The 21,266-nt window shown below is 47.6% G+C and overlaps 1 protein-coding gene across 1 annotated transcript in view; it reads left to right on the forward strand.

The window, feature by feature from the left end:
• Positions 1 to 11,945: 11,945 nt before the first annotated feature.
• The window catches only part of FAM3D (FAM3 metabolism regulating signaling molecule D), a 32,084-nt gene continuing 22,763 nt past the window's right edge, over positions 11,946 to 21,266 (forward strand). The window contains exon 1 of the mRNA XM_024245122.2: positions 11,946 to 12,144. The gene's annotated coding sequence lies outside the window, so the exon portion shown is untranslated. The remainder of the gene's footprint in view (positions 12,145 to 21,266) is intronic.

Genomic DNA, 21,266 nt, shown 5'->3' on the forward strand with positions numbered 1-21,266 from the left:
AGGGCCCTGGGTTGCAAGCAAAAAACTGGGCGGCCATTTGGGCAGACACTGAGCTAGATGCAGTTTTTTTATCCATACCCCAGTGGTGCCCAGAATGCCAGCGAGACATAACCATTCACTCCCCTGGAAAGGGGGCTGAAGCCAGGGAGCCAAGTGGTCTAGCTCAGTGGATCCTACCCCCATGGAGGCCAGCAAGCTAAGATCCACTGGTTTGAAATTCTCGCTGCCAGCACAGCAGTCTGAAATTGACCTGGGATGCTCGAGCTTGATGGGGGGAGGGGCATCTGCCATTATTGAGACTTGAGTAGGCAGTTTTCCCCCCACAGTGTAAACAAAGGGGAAGTTCAAACTGGACGGAGCCCACCACAGCTCAGCAAAGCTGCTGTAGCCAGACTTCCTGTCTAGATTCCTCCTCTCCAGGCATGGCATCTCTGAAAGAAAGGCAGCAGCCCCAGTCAGGGGCTTATAGATAAAACTCCCATCTCCCTGGGACAGAGCACCTGAGGGAAGGGGTGGCTGTGGGCACAGCTTCAGCAGACTTAAACGTTCCTGCCTGCCAGCTCTGAAGAGAGCAGCGGATCTCCCAGCACAATGCTCGAGCTCTGCTAAGGGACAGACTGCCTCCTCAAGTGGGTCCCTGACTCCTGTGCCTCCTGACTGGGAGAAACCTCCCAGCAGGGGTCAACAGACACCTCATACAGGAGGGCTCCAGCTGGCATTTGGCAGGTGCCCCTCTGAGACGCAGCTTCCAGAGGAAGGAACAGGCAGCAATCTTTGCTGTTCTGCAGCCTCCACTGGTGATACCCAGGCAAACAGGGTCTGGAGTGGACCTCCAGCAAACTTCTGCAGACATGTAGCAGAAGGGCCTGACTGTTAAAAGGAAAACTAACAAACAGAAAGGAATAGCATCAACATCAACAAAAAGGACGTCCACACAAAAACCCCATCCAAAGGTCACGAACACTGAAGACCAAAGGTAGATAAATCCATGAAGATGAAGAAAAACCAGCACAAAAGGCTGAAAATTCCAAAAACCAGAATGTCTCTTCTCCTCCAAAGGATCACAACTCCTCTCCAGCAAAGAAACAAAACTGGAGGGAGAAGGAGTTTGACAAATTGACAGAAGTAGGCTTGAGAAGGTGGGTAATAACAAACTACTCCGAGCTAAAAGAGCATGTTCTAACCCAATGCAAGGAAGCTAAGAATCTTGAAAAAAGTTAGAGGAATGGCTAACTAGAATAACCAGTTTAGAGAAGAACATAATGACCTGATGGAGCTGAAAAACACAGCATGAGAACTTCGTGAAACATACGCAAGTATCAATAGCTGAATCAATCAAGCAGAAAAAAGGATATCAGAGATTGAAAATCATCTTAATGAAATAAAATGTGAAGACAAGATTAAAGAAAAAAGAATGAAAAGGAACGAATAAAGCCTTCAAAAAATATGGGACTATGTGAAAAGAACAAACCTGATTGACTGATGTACCTGAAAGTGACAGGGAGAATGGAACCAAGTTGGAAAACACTCTTCAGGATATTATCCAGGAGAACTTCCCCAACCTAGCAAGACAGGTCAACATTCAAATTCAGGAAATACAGAGAACACCACAAAGATACTCCTCGAGAAGAGCAACCCCAAAACACATAATCATCAGATTCACCAAGGTTGAAATGAAAGAAAAAATTATAAGGGCAGCCAGAGAGAAAGGTCGGGTTACCCACAAAGGGAAGCCCATCAGACTAACAGTGTATCTCTCTGCAGAAACTCTGAAAGCCAGAAGAGAGTGGGGGCCAATATTCGACATTTTTAAAGAAAAGAATTTTTAACCCAGAATTTCATATCCAGCCAAACTAAGCTTCATAAGCAAAGGAGAAATAAAATCCTTTACAGACAAGCAAATGCTGAGAGATTTTGTCACCACCAGGCCTGTCTTACAAGAGCTCCTGAAGGAAGCACTAAATATGGAGAAAAAAAAAAAAAACTGTTACCAGCCACTGCAAAGACATACCAAATTGTAAAGACCATCAACACTATGAAGGATCTGCATAAACCAACAGATGAAATAACCAGCTACCATCATAATGACAGGATCAAATTCACACATAACAATATTAACCTTAAATAATAAGGGCTAAATGCCCCAATTAAAAGACACAGACTGGCAAGTTGGATAAAGAGTCAAGACCCATCAGTGTGCTGTATTCAGGAGACCCATCTCACATGCAAAGACACACAGGCTCAAAATTAAAGGGTGGAGGAAGATTTACAAGCAAATGGAAAGAAAAAAAATGACGGGTTGCAATCTTAGTCTCTGATAAAACAGACTTTAAGCCACAAAGATCAAAAAAGACAAAGAAGGGCATTACATAATGGTAAAGGGATCAACGCAATAAGAAGAGCTAACCAGCCCAAATATATATACACCCAATACAGGAGCACCCAGATTCATAAAGCAGGTTCTTAGAGACCTACAAAGAGACTTAGACTCCCACACAATAATAGTGGGAGACTTTAACACCCCACTGTCAATATTAGACAGATCAATAACACAGAAAATTAACAAGGATATTCAGGACTTGAACTCAGCTTTGGACCAAGCAGACCTAATAGACACCTACAGAACTTTCCATCCGAAATCAACAGAATATACATTCTTCTTGGCACCGCATTGCACTTATTCTAAAATTGACCACATAATTGGAAGTAAAACACTCCTCAGCAAATGCAAAAGAAGAGAAATCATAACAAACAGTCTCTCAGACCACAGTGCAATCAAATTAGAACTCAGGATTAAGAAAGTCACTAAAAACCCCACAACTACATGGAAACTGAACAACCTGCTCCTGAATGACTACTGGGTAAATAACGAAATTAAGGCAGAAATGAATAAGTTATTTGAAACCAATGAGAACAAAGACAGAATATACCAGAATCTCTGGGACACAGCTAAAGCAGTGTTTAGAGGGAAATTTATAGCCTAAATGCCCAAAGGAGAAAGTGGGAAAGATCTAAAATCGACACCCTAACATCACAATTAAAAGAACTAGAGAAGCAAGAGCAAACAAATTCAAAAGCTAGCAGAAGATAAGAAATAACTAAGATCAGAGCAGAACTGAAGGGGATAGAGACACATAAAACCCTTCAAAAAATCAATGAATCCTGGAGCTGGGTTTTTTTAAAAAGATTCACAAAATAGATAGACTGCTAGCCAGACTAATAAAGAAGAAAAGAGAGAAGGATCAGATAGACACAATAAAAAATGATAAAGGGGATATCACCACTGATCCCACAGAAATAAAAACTACCATCAGAGAATACTATAAACACCTCTATGCAAATAAACTAGAAAATCTAGAAGAAATGAATAAATTCCTGGACACATACACCCTTCCAACACTAAACCAGGAAGAAGTCAAATCTCTGAATAGAGTAATAGCAAGTTCTGAAACTGAGGAGGTGAAGGACCTCTTCAAGGAGAACTACAAACCACTACTCAAGAAAATAATAGAGGACACAAGCAAATGGAAAAACATTCCATGCTCATGGATAGAAAGAATCAATATCATGCAAATGGCCATACTGTCCAAAGTAATTTATAGATTCAATACTATCCCTGTCAAGCTACCACTGACTTTCTTCACAGAATTAGAAAAAACTACTTTAAATTTCATATGGAACCAAAAAAGAGCCTGTATAGCTAAGATAATCCTAAGCAAAAAGAACAAAGCTAGAGGCATCACGCTACCTAACTTCAAACTATACTACAAGGGTACAGTAACCAAAACAGCATGGTACTGGTACCAAAACAGATATATAGACCAATGGAACAGAACAGAGGCCTCAGAAATAATGCCACATGTCTACAACCATCTGACCTTTGACAAACCTTACAAAAACAAGCAATGGGGAAAGGATTCCCTATTTAATAAATGGTGTTGGGAAAACTGGATAGCCATATGCAGAAAACTGAAACTGGACCCCTTCCTTATACCTTATACAAAAATTAACTCAAGATGGATTAAAGACTTAAACGTAAGACCTAAAACCATAAAAACCCTAGATGATAACCTCCAGGACATAGGCATAGGCAAAGACTTCATGACTAACACACCAAAAGCAATTGCAACAAAAGCAAAATTGACAAATGGGATCTAATTAAACTAAAGAGCTTCTGCACAGCAAAAGAAACCATCATCAGAGTGAATAGGCAACCTACAGAATGGGAGAAAATTTTTACAATCTATCCATCTGACAAAGGGCTAATATCCAGAATCTACAAGGAACTTAAACAAATTTACAAGAAAAAAATAACCCCATCAAAAAGTGGGCAAAGGATATAAACAGACACTTCTCAAAAGAAGACATTTATGTGGCCAACAGACATATGAATAAAAGCTCATCATCACTGGTCATTAGAGAAATGCAAATCAAAAGCACAATGAGATACCATCTCATGCCAGTTAGAATGGCGATCACTAAAAAGTCAGGCAACAACAGATGCTGGAGAGGATGTGGAGAAATAGGAACGCTTTTACACTGTTGGTGGGAGTGTAAATTAGTTCAACTATTGTGGAGGACAGTGTGGCGATTCCTCAAGGATCTAGAACCAGAAATACCGTTTGACCCAGCCATCCCATTACTGGGTATATACCCAAAGGATTATAAATTATTCTACTATAAAGACACATGTACACATATGTTTATTGCAGCACTATTCACAATAGCAAAGACTTGGAACCAACACAAATACCCATCAATGATAGACTGCATAAAGAAAATGTGGCACATATACTATGCAGCCATAAAAAGAGATGAGTTCATGTCCTTTACAGGGACATGGATGAAGCTGGAAACGATCATTCTCAGCAAACTAACACAGGAACAGAAAAACAAACACTGCATGTTCTCACTCATAAGTGGGAGTTGAACAATGAGAACACATGGACACAGGGAGGGAAACAACACACACCGGGGCCTGTCGGGGGATGAGGGGCTAGGGGAGGGATAGCATTAGGAGAAATACCTAATGTGGATGATGGGTTGATGAGTGCAGCAAACCACCACAGCACATGTATACCTATGTAACAAATACATTCTGCACATGTATCCCAGAACTTAAAGTATGATTTAAAAAAAAAAAATAGGAGAATGTCCTGGATTATCGGGGGCCCCAATGTAGTCACAAAGCTTCTTTAAAGTGAAAGAAGAGCCAGGCATGAGGTTCACGCCAGTAGTCCTAGGTACTCAGGAGGCTGAGGCAGGAGGATTGCTTGAGTTCAAGAGTTCAAGACCAACCTGGGCAACATAGCAAGACCCCATCTCTAAAAATAAAAATAAGGTGAAAGAGGGAGGGAGGCAAAAGAATGAGCATCAGGGAGATGGTACAGTGGAAGAAGGACCATAAAGATGCAACCTCACTGGCTTCGAAGATGGGGAAGGAGCCATGAGCCAAGGAGAGTGGGTGGCCTCTAGATACTAGAAAAGGCAAAGAAATGAGCTTTCCCAGGAGCCCCCAGAGAGGAACGTAGCCCTGTGACACCTTGATTTTAGCTCAGTGAGACCCATCAGACTGGGACCTGACTCAGCCACCCTACACCTCTGCCCACCCATAGTTGGAGACACACTGTGGACAGAGTGGCTGGTGACCAGTGAGCAAGGCCTCTGAGTGCAGGAGCTCCTGTGCCCACCGCCCACTCCAGTCCTCAGCACCAATGGAAAGGCTTCTATTTCACGGCTTGTTATTGCTGTTGTTCAAAGGAACGGCAGTAGCATTAAAGAAATGAATGGAAGAATGAATTATTAATGGTTGCAAGGGAAATTTGTAACTCAGTTAGTATGCTATCCTCAACTTCGTCTCTTACACCAAGGCACTGATTTTATTACAAAGCCAATCAGGCCACGAGGCACACGTGGCCACATTGGATGTGGTCAATTACCAAGGTGAGGGAAACTAAATTGTTGGTAGTTTCTTGCTGAAGCACTTGGCGTAGTCATGCTTTGTGACTTTCTCCCTTGGCTTCAGAGCGCACCTGGCTTCCTTTTGTTATCAAGGCTTGTGGCTGCTGTGAAAAATGCTGAAGGGAATGTAAATAAATTACTGCCTGGTCTAGTTTCTTCTCAAAGATTAGAACTAGAAAAATCGATGCAATGGTCATTTATCCCATCAGTGAGCCAACTCTTCTGTCTTTGGGCAACCAGAAGGTCAAATACAGCCTATATAGCCACTCACATCTGTGTACTGCTGTGCATTCACACGCATACACATGCACACACACACGTCTCGGGGTACCCACACTTGGTACACACCCTCAGACACACACACATATACATACAGTGACTCCACTCTGCTATTTTGTCTCAGATGTGCCGGGGGTGGATTTTTCTCCTCTGGGCTTTTCCCTTTGAACGAAGCATTCTCATACCCCAGCTCTGGGGAAATAATCTTCAGATTAGTTTGTCTGCCTGCCAGGAACACTGGACTGTGCTCAGTAAAGAACAGTACATCATTTCAGGAAATGCTGGGGGTCTTGGGTGCTCTGAAGCCCCAGGGAATCCACTATTGCAGTGCTCTGGGGCCCTCATCACTGATGCCTGCAGCTGTCAGGGAAAGGGTGTGTGTGTGTCCCTCCTCAACTTCCCACTTGAAAGCTGGGTCTCCACGAGCAAATTGCTTAACTGCTCTGGGCCTCAGTTTTCCCATTTGTAAGTTCTAGGTAATAATAGTACTCCCTCTCGATATGGTGGTTAGAACGAATTCAGATCATGAATGTATCTTGTTTAATAGAGTGCCCAGCAGGTGCTCTATAAATGTTGAATGCTGTGGTGGCTGTTATTCCTAGTTCCACCCTCATCTATCTCCCAACTGTTGAGGAACACACACACACACACACACACACACTCCTATCTTAAACAGGTAGTGCTCAAAATCTGGCCTTGCATTTGGGTGGCTCTTTTCTCCATGGTTTTCAAAGCACCTTGCAATCTGTTTCTTCCTTTAAGCCTCATAAAACCTTGTGGAGTGGGAAGACTGGAATTATTGGTCCCATTTTAAAATTTTTATAGATTTAGGGGCCATTTTTAGAAAGAAGGAAACAGAGGTGCACAAAGTTCACAAGATATGCCTGTAAAGATTCATTGTAGTGTATTTTTAATACACGCACACCCAGAAACTAAGCACCCAGGAGTTGAGGAGGGGAGGTGAAGATGCTGCTTTGTGACATGTGATCATCTGCAGTCATTAAGAAATCACATTTACAAGTTTTTAGTGACCCAAGGAGATGCCCCAGCTGTAACAACAAGTGAAGAGAGGAGGATACCGAGCTGGATGCATGGGAAGAGCCACACAACACAACCGGGGAAAGGAAATAGCCCAAGGCACTAACAGCCAGCCCCAAGGGAGACTGTACTTGCCTGATTTGTTTCCTTTACACTTTCGTTTTCATGATGGGACTGCATTATTTTTATAACTAAATAAGAGAAATAAGCTTTCTGTGGAGTCCTAATTAGGGAAAGGGAGTCAGGCTGTTGGGACCAGGGGAAAGCAAAAGGAGAAAGCAGATGAGCTACAAGTCTGCCTTTCTTCATGGTCCAGGACACAGCCCTTCTGCACAAATAAGTCACCATCTTCCTGCGCCCAGCTATCACCAGACATCTGCAGGTGAGCTCACTGCAAGCTTGGCATTGTGGTGCTGCACACAGCCCCCTTCAGGGGGTGCATCTGCACCGTCCTATAAAATCTCCAGCCAGCCTTTGTTTCTTTACAGTCGGCTTCTCTCATGCAGCCTGCCCTCCTTGCAATGTATTTTTCCACTTTCTCCAATAAACCTGCCTTTCTTTACCTACAACTGTCTTGGTAAATTCTTTTACCCCCACACCACCGGGCCAGAGAGTTGTCAGTTCCCTGCAACACTTTTGTGTTACAATATACATAGTATATATACAAGTATATATACAGCTTGGCTGGCAGCAGAGGCAGTGTCCAAGTTCATTGGCAATGAAAGGGTTGTTGGCGCTTCCCACCTCCTCCCTGCCACCATGGCAGCCTTTGGCACCAACATCCTTTCCCAACATCCAGGGAAAGGATGAATTACCAGTTATTGTACTTTCAAGACCTCCTGCCAAGCCGTGTATCTAGACCTGACACTGATACCCACTCTGTCAGTGTTGCCCTCTGAGACAGAAGAGAAGGCATTCTGGTCTCTTTCACCAGGAAATTCTGATTCATAGGTGATATTACACCAATAAGAAGTAACAATGATCACAGGCAGCATTTACTGAGCATCTACTATGGGCCAGGCCCTTCCAATGTACTCTCTTACTTTATTCTCTTGACCACCTTGTAATACAGGGATTATCCTACTTAATAGAAGAGAAAATGAAGGCTTGGGAAGGGGAAATTACTCACCAAGGTGACCCCACTGGTCGCAAACAGAGTTAGGACATACAAGCAGGCCTGTCTGACCCAGGGCCCATGTTCTCCACCTGCCATGGGCTGGGCAGTGGTGGGAGGTGGTAGGGCAGGGGGTGGTGGGGCAGGGGGTGGCATGTCCAGGAACCAGCACCAATGCCAGACCCCACTGATTGCTCCCCGAGTGTACGCTGGGGAGACTGTTCCTTGGATACCTGCTCAGGCTGCTGCTGCCTCAGCAGGGCCTTTGCTATTGGGAGGAAATAAGCAATGACTTCATGACAGCAATTAACTCCTTCAAGATCTGAAGACCTCAGGGTGGCTGCCCTGTGCCTTCCCTTTCTCCTAGGGCTGGGGTGAGAATGCCTGAGACTCAGAGAGGGGAAAGGAAGGCTCCGGGTCACACAACTTCACAGGGTACAGTGGGGGTCACAGCTCCTGGCACTCAGACCAGTGCTGTCTGTGTTGACTCTGATGCAGAAATGAGCTCAAGTTCTATCACCTGTCCATTCATTCAGTAAGTCTTTGTTGAGCACCTGCTGAGTTCCAGGCACTGTTCTTTATTTTATTTATTTATTTTTTTTTTTTATTTTTTTTTTTTTGAGATGGAGTCTCGCTCTGTCACCCAGGCTGGAGTGCAGTGGTGCAATCTCGGCTCACTGCAAGCTCCGCCTCCAGGGTTCATGCCATTCTCCTGCCTCAGCCTCCCAAGTAGCTGGGACTACAGGTGCCTGCCACCACGCCCGGCTAATTTTTTGTATTTTTAGTAGAAACGGGGTTTCACTTTATTAACTAGGATGGTCTCAATCTCCTGACCTCGTGATCCGCCCACCTTGGCTTCCCAAAGTGCTGGGATTACAGGCATGAATGAGCAGCACCTGCAAGGTCCCCGCCCTCTTGGGATTCGCTTTCCAGTAGAGCGAGACAGGTGACAAGTAAACAATAGTCAGGAAATATCATTTCAGGCTGTTAAGTTTGATAAAGTAAAGGAAACAAAATTGCACCTGTGATTAGCAGACTCTTGGCCTCCTAATGGGATTAGGTCTACATCCTGATCCCCGGAGCATGTGAATATATAACATAACTGAGCAAAGGGGAATTAAGGTCTCAAATGGAATTAGAGTTGCCGATCAGCTGACCTTAGGCTAGGGAGAGTAACCTGGATTATCCAAGTGGGCCCAGTGTTGTCACCGGGTCCTTAAAAGCGGAAGATGAAAGCATAAAAGAGTTAGAGGGAGATGTAAGGAAGGAAGAATTGTCGTGGAGACCCAACATTGCTGGCTTTGAAGATGGAGGAAGGGGCTATGATCCAAGGAATGCAGGTGGCTTCTAGACACTAGAAGAGACAAAAAATGTTTCCTCTGGAGTCTCCAGAAAGGAATGCAAGCCTGCCAGCACCCTGATTCCACCCAGTGAGACCCATATCAAGCTCCTGCCCTCCAGAGCTGTTAGATACACAGCTGTGTTGTTAAGCTGCTGGTCTGTGTTTATTTGTTACTGCACCTCCTCAAAGCACCCCTCCTCAGAGAGGCCTTCCCTGACCACCTGCTGAGGAAAGTTCTCCTGGAATCACTTTCATGGGTTCTTTCACAGAATGTCTCAATTTTAAATGATTTGCTTGTGAAGGAGTTCCGAAGTAACACCCCAAAATATGCCACTTTGAGACTTTGAACTGAGGTCACTTGGGGAACAGCAACTGCAGGGAGGGGCTTTCCGAGTTTTCCTTTTCTGTCTAAAGACAGATTCTCCAGAGTGAACGCAGTGGCCATGAATCTCCGCCTAGGGAATCTCATCAGCCGGAAGGACTGGCTCATTTCACAGGAGTCTAAAGGTCCACACTACGTCCAGATAGCCTTTGTCACAGGCTGTCGTCACCTGTCCTGCTGAGGGCCCACTCCTCTTCCCCAGAAATCATTTACTCTCCGCTATGGTGCTGACACCCCACCCCTCTCTCCCTTGTGAAGAGGGTATACAAGCTTCTAAATCTCACTGGGTGTGGGGAATTCCTTTTCTTACCTGGGATGCCCCCATGCATGTGATAAACGTCCGTACCTTTTCTCCTGTTATTCTCCCTGCTGTCGGTTTAATTCCTGACCAGCCAAGGAAGCTAGAAGGGTTGAGAAAGCCATTTTTACTCCCCTACACTTGTGTACTTATTTATATTGGAAGTGAGGGTCAGGAGGGCCCCCCTGGGGAGGTGACACTGCAGGTCAGGTCTGAACAAGACCCAGGCACCAGTCATGGGCAGAACCGTCCTAGCAGAAGGGAGAGCAAGAGGCAAGGAGATGGGACAGAGGACAGGACCAGTCCTAAAGCCAGTCAGAGTGAAGGAAAGCACTGCCTGGCCCTGGGATACATCCTGAGGGGGCCCATGTGCCTACCTGGGAATGGGCAGCTGGAACAGCAGAACTAGGGCCACTCCAAGCACCTCATCACACAGGGTCTGCTCCCTGCTCTTCCCTTGCACCAGCTCCCTGGGCACACATCTTTATTTCCTGACCAGCTGCTGAACCTCATGCCCCTGGATATTCCTTCCAAGTGGGCCCCACAGCCTACGGAAGCATTCAGAGTCAGCAACCAAGGGAGGAAGTCGCCAGGAGCCTGTGTGCCAAGGACCAAGGCAAGAACTCCTACTAAGAGGAAAGCGCTTGGGAAAGAGACCATGATTTGTGACAAAGACTGGGGGTGCTGGATCAGGGAAGGGGAAAGCTGAGCCCCTCTCAGTGCACGTTGGGTCCCGAGGAGAGGGAAGGGAGACAAAGGCTGCATTCACCATTTCACTAAAAGTCTGCCACTGACCAGCCCTTCTTTTCTTTCACCGTCTTTCCCTTTCTCCACACCCCACCCCCTCCACCTTTAACCTCTAATTCAGTATGCCTCATCCAAATCCAGAATCTTTTCCCAAACCACTTCCTCTCCCCCATCTTCCTCACTCTTGACCAAGAAGCCTTCCTTTTCCATCATCCAAGCTCAATATCTTGCAGTCGCCTTTGACCTCCTCCGTCTTTCCTGTCCCGAGTTTCTTGCCTGGGTTCCCCTCTTTCCAGTCAGCCCCTCCAGCACCCCCCCCCCCACACACACACACACACACACTCTAGTCCAGAACCTCAGAGCAGGTGATCATCAGCTGCAGTTACTCGTTCTACCAGCCCCACACCTCCCAGCGCCTGGGGAGGTTGTTAGCACAGGGTCGGGTTTTTTGTAAGGTTTTTTGGCTGTTTTTGAAGGTGGATTGTGGTATCTCATTCCTGATTAAGTTGCTTGAATTCCCACCCAAACCTCCCCTGCCAAGGCCAGGACAGCTCTACAGGAAGGGAACAGGCATGGCCCTTCTCCCCAGGCCCCAGCCAGGCTCTAAGCCACTCCTCAGCCAGGCAAGACTTTAGACTCATTTCCTCCCCCAGGAGCACTTAGAATAAACTTCCTCCTTCCTTGTGACATTGTTTAACAGGGCAGGGAGAGTTGATGGCAAACTTCCTCAAAGGAGGGGCAGAGCCTGCGCAGGGCAGGAGCAGCTGGCCCACTGGCAGCCCACAACACTCCGTCTCACCCTCTGGGCCCGCTGCATCTAGAGGAGGGCCGCCTGTGAGGCCACTTCCCCTCCAGCAACTGGGAGGCAGGACTGTCACAAGCTGGCCTAGGGTGGCGGTCAGCTGGGTCAGGGACCCACGGCACCTGCTGGACCACCTCGCCTTCTCCATCGAAGCAGGGAAGTGGGAGCCTCGAGCCCTCGGGTACGTCCCCCCAAGAATGGAAAGGGCTATGGTTCCAGGTACACATGATTGAGAGAGGGGAAAATGGAGGTGGGGAGGGTGGGAAATAGGAGTGAAAGAGCCTGAGACGGAATGATGAAAGGAAAGAAAGAAGGAAACCACATAATCGAAGAGATTCCTGAGATCAGACTCAGGAAGGCAAATAGATTTCATCTGAGGCACCAAGCCTGATCAATGAAATTAGACTGTGATAAGAAGGATTCTGGGGCTGAGTTTGGGCTCAGGCAAAAGCATGCTATGATTGATTAGCTATGTCTGCCATGGGCACAAGAAGGAGCTATAGGGCATGTCAGCCAGGGATTTGATAACCTACACTGCAGGGTTTTTTCCTTAACCACAGGGGCCCCCCAACATTTATTCTTTCATTCACTCATCTATTGATTCAAAAAAACACATTCCGATGATCAACAATAAGCCACACAAATATTTGAAAAATGAATAAAAAAGAAAGGAATGTTGTTCTTTGGCCCCAAATCTCATTTTTCTCATAAGGTAATGATCTGAAAAGTTGTGACAAAGGTGCATGGACTTGAGAGATTTTCTAGCTATGTAATATTGAGCTAGTCCCTTTCACTAAGACTCAGTTTCCTCGTCTGTAAAATGGGAGAGAGAGTCTGAATATCCCCTATCAATCGCTGAAGTTCTCATTGTCTACGCAACTATGATAATCATCACTGAAGTACATAAAATAACATGTGTGATGTGCTAAGTGCTCTCCATATAATAACACATTTAATCTTCCTATCACCTCTACAAGGAAAGCACCATGATTATTCCCACTCTGCAGATGGGGAGCCAAGGCACTGAGAGATTTAATAACTTGCCTAGGCAATCTGGATGCAAAGTTTTTGCTCCTGCCCACTGTGCCACACTGACTCTATGCTGCAGTGGATTCTAAGTCCACAGCTGGAAGTGGGCTGCCTGGGTACAAGAGTGTCCTTCTAGATGATTCATCCAGTGAGCATTAATTGGGCAGTTCCCGCGTGTCAGGTAAACAAGACGTAATGATTAACAAGATGAGGTATCACACATGGTTCTAACCAGAAAAGGAAAACTTGCACAGAGAGTCATTTTCAAAACAGTTTTGACATACACCATGGAGATAGCCTGGGAGTCAGGGCAGACTTCTCCCAAGAGAATGCCGGGTCCTTCAGGAGTAAAGAGCAGGAGAGGAAAAGAGTGGGTCAGTGGAGAATCTCTGAAAACGGGGAACAGGAGGAAAGAAAGAGGAGGGCAGAGCAGCTCAGGCAGGAGAGGGGTAGTAGCTGGTGGTGGAAGGTGAGGTCAGTGAGGTGGTCGCGCCCAGGTCTGCACAGGCTAGGGAGGAGTTTGCCATTGCTCAGCATCTGCCCAAATCTGCGCATCTGCCTGTCTGCCCTCGGGCACCTGGAGGTTTAGGGGCTTCTGTCTTATGGCCATCGTGTGCACACCTCTTCCTGAGCTCAACTCCATCTTTACACACAGACCCTGCTGCTTCCCATAGGAATGTTGAAGCCTCCAGAACCCATGGGACTAACTTCCTCATTGGCACTTCCCTGGGGTGGGGGATGCTTAAAGTCATCATTTGCCAACATGTCCTGGTGCTGGGGCAGCTGCTCCCCCTTGGAGGAGACCTACCTGTCTACTACTGGCAGGCCTGGTGAGACTTCAAGTGGGCAGCCGACAAGCCTGCCTGGGGTGCACGCAGCCCCCACCCATCCTGCAGTCCCAGAGGGCAGGTGCCCTGGAGCGGGGCAGACGTCTCCTACAGTTGGTGCCAATCCCTTGCTTCTGGAGGCTCAGAGGTTTGCTTCCCCAAGGGTGTGGCCTGGGGAGACAAAGACATAGAGGTTGTGGGGAGAGCAACCCTGCCTTTGGCATTTGAATCCCAGTTCTGCCCATTTTCTAACCATGTGACCTTAGGCAAGTTGCCTATCTTATGGGCTTGTCTGACCCTCCCTTATCTCAAAAGAATGAGGATGGTAATAAATTCCTTGGGATTTGACAGTGTGCATTTTGAAAAAGACAATGTGTGCAAAGCACCTACCATGATGCTTGCCACGTAGTAGGTGCACAGTATAGGACAGTGCTGTTGTCCAAGATGTGCACCTCCTATGCGCCAGGCAGTCTGCATGGAACTGGGCATTAGATACTGTCTCAGGAAGTTCACAGCCTATCAGATAAATTAGTCACATCGATGATTGAAAGTAAAAGGAGTCAGGGACTGCACTGTACAAGAAATGTCAACAAGTTCTACGTGATCAGTACAAACAGCAGTCCCAAAACTGGGCAATGCATATGGAGGGTTGACTGTGTCTATAGAATGGTGCCGAGTACTGTACATGGATTAGCTGGTTTAAATACAATAACTTTGCATGGGAGGTCTTATCATCCCCATTTTGCAGTGAACTACTGAGGCCTAAGGAGGTGAGGTAACCTGCCCAAGGTGGCAAGGCTATGAACAGTAGAGAGAAGCTTTATGGCCAGGCAGTCCAGCTCCAGGATCCATGCTGTTGGCCACCACACTCCTCTTCCTCCCACATGTACACACGTCGCGGAGGGAGTGATCTAGGCCTGCACAGGCCACAGAAGGGGGACCTCACAAAGGAGGCCACATTCCACAAAGCATGGGATTCCTCTGGTGAGGAGAGGTGAGGGCAGCCCTGGTGGAGAAAGCCCTGTGAGCAGAGGCATGGAGCTAGGAGCTGTGAGTCACCCAGCAGAGCCAAGGAGAGGCTGGGAGCCAGGAACAAAACAAAGGCCTTGGACCTTTCTGCAGGTACAACGGTTCTGTGTTGGAGGAATATTCTGGTGAAAATGTCAGGAGCAGTGTGGCTTCTGGTATGGAAGCCATCGGGAAGGAGGCTGTTTCTGAAGACACAGAGAAAAAGCCAAGAGTTGGCCTGATTCTTCAGGTTCCATGAGGACTGAAGTGTTCAAACCTCAGGAGGGAAGGGGTAGGGTGGGAATGTAATCCAAGTCTTTCTTGCAAATGTAACTGTAGTTTGAAATGGGAAAATCATGTATCAGGTAGGACTTTTCTGGGTGCAAGTGACAGAAACCAACTCAAACCAGCCCAACAAGTAAAGGACGGGTATTGACATACACAACAGAAAAGTCCAGAGATAATTCTGACTTCAAGAAGGCAGATCTGGGGGCTCAAATGACACCCCCAGCACTCTGTGTCCATCTCTGGGAGCCTTTTCTCCATGTTGTTCTATGCTCAGACAGCCTGTACTCATGTAGTGGCAAAGATATACATAACATCTCCAGTTCGGAGTCATCTCAACTTAGCCACTCCAGCAGAAAGGCAGCTTCTCTCTCCTGGAAAGTCCTTCAAAAGTGGTAGGAGGAGACCAGGCATGGTGGCCCACGCCTGTAATCCCAGCACTTCAGGAGGGCGAGGCAGGTGGATCACTTGAGGTCAGGAGTTTGAGATCAGCCTGGCCAACATGGTGAAACCTTGTCTCTACTAAAAATACAATAATTAGCTGGGCATGGGGGCAGATGCCTGTAGTCCCAGCTACTGGGGAGGCTGAGGCAGGAGAATCGCTTGAACTCGGGAGGCAGAGGTTGCAGTGAGCTGAGATCGCCACTGCACTCCAGCCTGGGCAACAGAGCAAGATTCCATTTCAAAAACAAACAAAAAGTGCTAGGAAGGCTCTGGTCTTCTTGGCTTGGGCCACCCGCCCATGTCTGACCCCATCTCTGCAACCCAGAGATAGATCATACTCATCTGCTAAGCCAGGACCACAGAGTCACCCCTGGAGCCAGAGAAGGGAGTAACCCCCACCAACTGCCTCGGAGGGAGGGGTTGATTCCCAAAGGAAAATTAGGGTGGTCGGCAGAAGAAGGGGGAACAGATGTCCACCACCCCAACTCCAACTGCCCCTACTTTGTTACACTACTGTTAGTAAAGTCACAGATGGCAGTACCACATAAGTCGTTCTACTGGTCCAGATCAGCCACTTACTCTCTCTAAAGCTCTTTCCTCACTGGTAAATGCAGCTAACAAAAAGAATCTGCCAATAAGATTGTTGGGAAAATTAAATGAAAAGACACAGAGCTTAATATTGGCAGAATACTAATAATACCTATTAGAATTATTATTGTGATTGTTATTAAGATTATTACTTCTTCAGTGAGATCTCCTGATCCCGTGCCTTCCTAGGCAAGACTTATCTCCTAATGGCTTCCCAAGCCAGTGTCGACTTTGTTGTGGAGGCCACCACGTCGGTTAATTAAAGAGGTCAAGACCCAGCTGTCTCAGACGGAAATGAATAAATTACCCACTGGGCGGGAGGTGAATCTCTTCATGCTTGGCCTGCTGAAGTGACTCCGATAGGCCAGCAGCAGGCCTGCAGGGGCCAGAGGGTGAACCCAGATACTCCACACAGCCCCACCCTGATCCAGTTAGTCCTCTCTGGGGACGCACGCCCAGCTCTCAGCAAAGAGAAATTCTGGGGCACAAACTGGCCTCTGGGGCTAATGGACCTGAAGATGTCCAGTATCCTGAGATTTCCCCCATCCCCTCAGACACTGGAGGGAAGGGAAAGGGCTGTATGTCTGTCCAGATGTCTTCCTCTCTCTCCAGTTGCTCTGCTGGGACCTGGAGGAACCCATTTTCCACGTGGAGCACACCCTCTTCTTCAGCCTATTTCTGCCTCCTTGAGAAGGGGGATGGAGGGTGGGAGGAGCATCTCCAAGGGAGAGGGCAAGAAGGCCTGCTTGATTGCAGAGCACTTCCTCTGTGCCAGGTGCTGGGTTTTGGGTGCATTCTTGCCTTTAATCTTCACTAAATTAGAGATCGTGATGGCCATGTGAAAGGAAGCTGAGGCTGAGAGAGGACTGTGTCCACACTCCCATGACAGGACCTAGATGGGCACCAAAGCCCCCACTCTTAGCCACCACGTTATACAGACTCCCAATTCCCAGGCCACACGAGGCCTCTGCAAAGTCGAAGGGTGCAAATATGACTGGAGCTGCCACTTACTGAGGGTGACCTGGGTGCCAGGTACTGAGCGTGTCACCTTCAGAGGATGATCTGTCAGGTGAATGGGAGGAAAGTCTCCCTAAAACCTATCTGAGGAGAGGGGAGAGGTGGCTGACCCCTGCCAAGTAAGCAGAGATCATGGAGCCACCCCCCGAGGAGGGTACTGGCTGGTGAGAGACATGGGGGTGGAAGAACAGAATCTTAGAAACTCACTCTTATCCCATGGGAGCCTCCCTTCTCCCTCACCTTGGCTGAGCCAAAGACAGGCAGGCTGAAGCTCAGCAAAAGGAACACCTGAGGCTCAGGTCCACCTGGAGCTAAAAGAGGCCACACCTAGGGCAGAGGTGGGCAAACAACAGCCCGCAGGTCAAATGCAGCGGCCACATGTTTTTATAAATAAAGTTTTATTGGAACACAGTTACATGTATTCATTTATATATTGTCTGTGGCTGCTTTCCTCCTACAAAGGCAGAGTTGAGTAATTGTAACAGAACATATGGCCTGCCAAGCCCAAAATATTTGCTATGTGATCCTTTACAACTTGTGCTTGAGTTGGGCAAAGTGGTTAAGAATGTGTGGTCTCCTGACACACATCGCCTGGGTTTATTTCTGGGATCTTTTCTATCTTTGACTCTCACCAGCTATGTGACTTGACCCCCGTGCCTCAGTTTCCCTTACTTCTTCATTGAGCTGTTGTAAGATTAAATTAGTTAAAATAAGTCAGAGTCTCAGGGTAGTATCTGGCATGTGGCGTTTGTTGTCTTACGCTGGGAAGCACCCTAGGAACTTGAGGAGTAAAAACCCTCAGAATCCTGCACCTTTTTGTGTCTTCTTGCATTTCCTGCCACGCAGCTCTGACTGGCACAATAATTCTACCATTGGCCAGAGCTGGAGAAAACCATTAACACCAATAAATAAAATTAAAAGAGGGCATAATGGGAATAATGGGCTTATTTCCTTCCAAAATAAATGTCACTGGAACAAATTGTTCAAACCACGAGTCTTATTGTTTATGGATTTATTTGCTGTTTATCTCCCCCTCTGTATTGGTGACATGATCAATAATTGCCCATAAATACTGGGTGTTTATAAGAAGGACCATTTAGAAGATGAAAGGAGGCCTCTGGTTACTTTGATTCCTTCACACAGGCCCGGGCCACAATTGCGGGTGTTCAGGACGGCTTTTGGGGGTGATGAGAGACTCATAGCAAGGGGCAACTGGGTCTAGGCAGGGTTGCACACCCCCTGGTTCAGGGCAGGACCCATGGCAGTGCCCTGACTCATGTGCATGCATGCCTACATGTGTGCCTGTGTGTCTGTTAATATGCCAGTCACTTCCAGTCTCTGAGTGTCTGTTTCTTTTTCATTCTCTGTCTCTCTACCTCAGTCTTGTCTCTTTCTTTTGAAGTCTGTCTCCCTCAGCCCTGTCACTATCTCTGTAGAGTTTCCCTCTCTCACACTCATGCACACAGAATGCACCCCCTGCAATGAATCCTTGCCCAAGCAGCATTGCTGGTAGAGACAAGTGGAGCAGAAAGAAGCCTAAAGAGGAAGTATTGATAGAACCCCTCTGCCCCGGTGACCACACTCTGTCTGCAGAATTTCCCGGGATAATGAGGAAAATAGCTGGACTTGGATTTCCAGAAGAGACTAGTTAGGTTCTAGAGTCTGAGCATGTCTTCTGGGCAGACTTCTACTTCGGAGAAAAATGTTAGGAATGAGGTGAAAAAAAAAAGAAAGTCATTTAGATGGAGGGAGCAGCTCCTAGCTTTTTACCTCCCAGTTTCTTTCCCCAAACGGAAACCCACTTCCTTCCTTCCAACAACATTTACTGCACACCTCCTTTGTGCCTCGGTGCTAGCATCCGGCTGCGGATGAAGAAGGCCTTGGAGAGCCACTCCCTGGAGGGGAAGGTGGCCTGAAAATCAGGGCTGACTGTGAAGGCTGACAAGGTGCTTTCACGGAGAGATTCACAGAATGCCGGGGAAGGGCCAGGAGCCAGGATTTAAGCAGGGAAAATAGTCACTTATTTCTCCACCAGGGTGCACTGCTCCACCTTCTCAGCCTGGAGAGACAGCATCTCTTTCTCTGTCCATCTTGGCTCTGGGACAGGTCATGGTTGAGATTAAAGGCCCTGTGTACAGAAGGCCGCAGGCAACAGGAAGTGCTGACATCCCGGCTCCTGTAGGGCCTTTAAGAAATGTCACAGACCGGCAGGCAGAAAGAAGCTGTAATGGCATTTTGGGTCTGCAGAAAGAACAAACATCCGTATAGGAATCGTGCCCTGGAGGTGCACTAGCGAGAGGCAGCAGAGTGAAGGGGGTCCTGTCAACAGGGAAGAGACGAGTGGACCCTGCCAGGCCGGCGGACCCCTTCCAGACAGGTGGCCTCACTGCCCAACCTCCCTTCCAGGACAGGTAGATAGCATCACCTTCTTTTCACAAAGGAAGAAATCAAAGCCTGGAGAGATGTGCAGAAAAACACACAACTAGTAAGTGGCAAACCCAGATCTGTCTGAGCCAAAAATTCGTCCTCTTTTCCCAGTATCACAGGCTTTCACTGCCTGATTCTTTTAAGACCAAGATCACATGCACTGTCCCAGCTGCTCTGCCCCTGTATTTGCATCTGCTGGCAGGACACGTCTACCACAGGAGGGATGCACCGTAGTGGTTGAGGATGGGACCTCAGTAGCCCCAGACTTACCACATCTAGCTTAGCATCTCCAGGGAGAAGAGAGCCTCTCTCCCCCCAGTTTCCCATACATCAATCGCAGGGAAAAGTCTGGTTGGCCTTGCTTGGGTCACATGCTCACTCCTGAACCAATCACAGGGAAATTGCAAAGCTCTGATTGGCCAGACCCTTATGACAGGGCAGGCTGCCGTGATGGATGTGCTCCCATCCAGGACCACAGGTAGGTGTTGAACCTTGACTCAGAGAGTCAGGGAAGGCTTCCCAGAAGTGATTTCTCCAATGAGACCTGAAGGACGAGTAGGAGTATCCCAGACAAAGAAATAGGAGAACCGTATTCAGACAGAGGGACTCGCAAGTGCAAAGGCCTGGGGCTGCTCCAGAACTTGTCTTGCACACAGCCCTATCTCCCCCAGTCTTCCCAGGGATGCTCAGAGAATGCTTTGGAAATGAGCTCCACAACTGACTGTGTGGCCTTAGACAAGTGACTTGCCCTTTCTGAACTTCAACTTCCTTCTCTATCTGGTGGTTTAATCATTCTAACCTTCCAGGACAATACAAGAATTCAGTTCATTCAGTTTCCAAATATTCATCCAGCACTTCCTCAATGCCCCACATCCTAGGCCTGCCATTGAAAAGAGAGGCTTGGGGCTTACACACACGGCTGACCTGCAGTCAGAAATGAGAAGGGAGCTATGGGGAAGGGCAGGACAGAGGAAGAGGTCCAAGGACAGTGAGGACAGACAATGGGAGGAATGGGGTGACTTGCAGTGATTCATGCCTTCACCAACCCCACCTTGTCCCCAGACCTGCCGCCTCCCCTTCCACTGCCACTTGCACACACACCACCCTGAAGCTGACTTAGCCATGCTAAGCTGGCTAGGTAAGCATCTAGGGCAATAGAACTTTTCTCCTCGTTTCTTTGCCGGGCAACTTTGTAACCTGAATAACAGGTTGGGACAATCTCCAACAGGAAGGAGAAAACACACTCTTTTGGGTTTGGGTGGCTACAGAGGGATTCTTGCTCCACCCTGTGTACCTGCTCCGAGTGTCTTTCCCCCTCCCCACACCAGCAGGCCAGTCCTGGGCCCCAGCTCCAGAGCACTCACGGGCTGCCAGGGTGAGCAGGCTAGAAACTCACGACACCGGGTAGCCCTGCAGGTGCTGGGAGGGCAACTCAGCCCAGAGGAAGAGCAGGCTGGGGAGCCCTCACCGCCCGATGGGGACTGGCCCCTGGCCCATGCCCCTCTCCACCCCACTGCCCTGAAGCCAGATTTCCTGCTCAGCATGGACAGGACAGCAAGAGGCTAGCCCTCTGCCCAGGTGTGTGTCCCCTACCCTCTGTCTCTGTCCCTATCTCTGTTGTCTGTCTCTGAGTGTTTCTCTTTGAATCTGTGTGTGCGCATATTAAAAGTACTTGTTG

Source organism: Pongo abelii, chromosome 2 (assembly GCF_028885655.2).
Source record: "Pongo abelii isolate AG06213 chromosome 2, NHGRI_mPonAbe1-v2.0_pri, whole genome shotgun sequence".
NCBI classification, from domain to species: Eukaryota; Metazoa; Chordata; class Mammalia; order Primates; family Hominidae; genus Pongo; species Pongo abelii.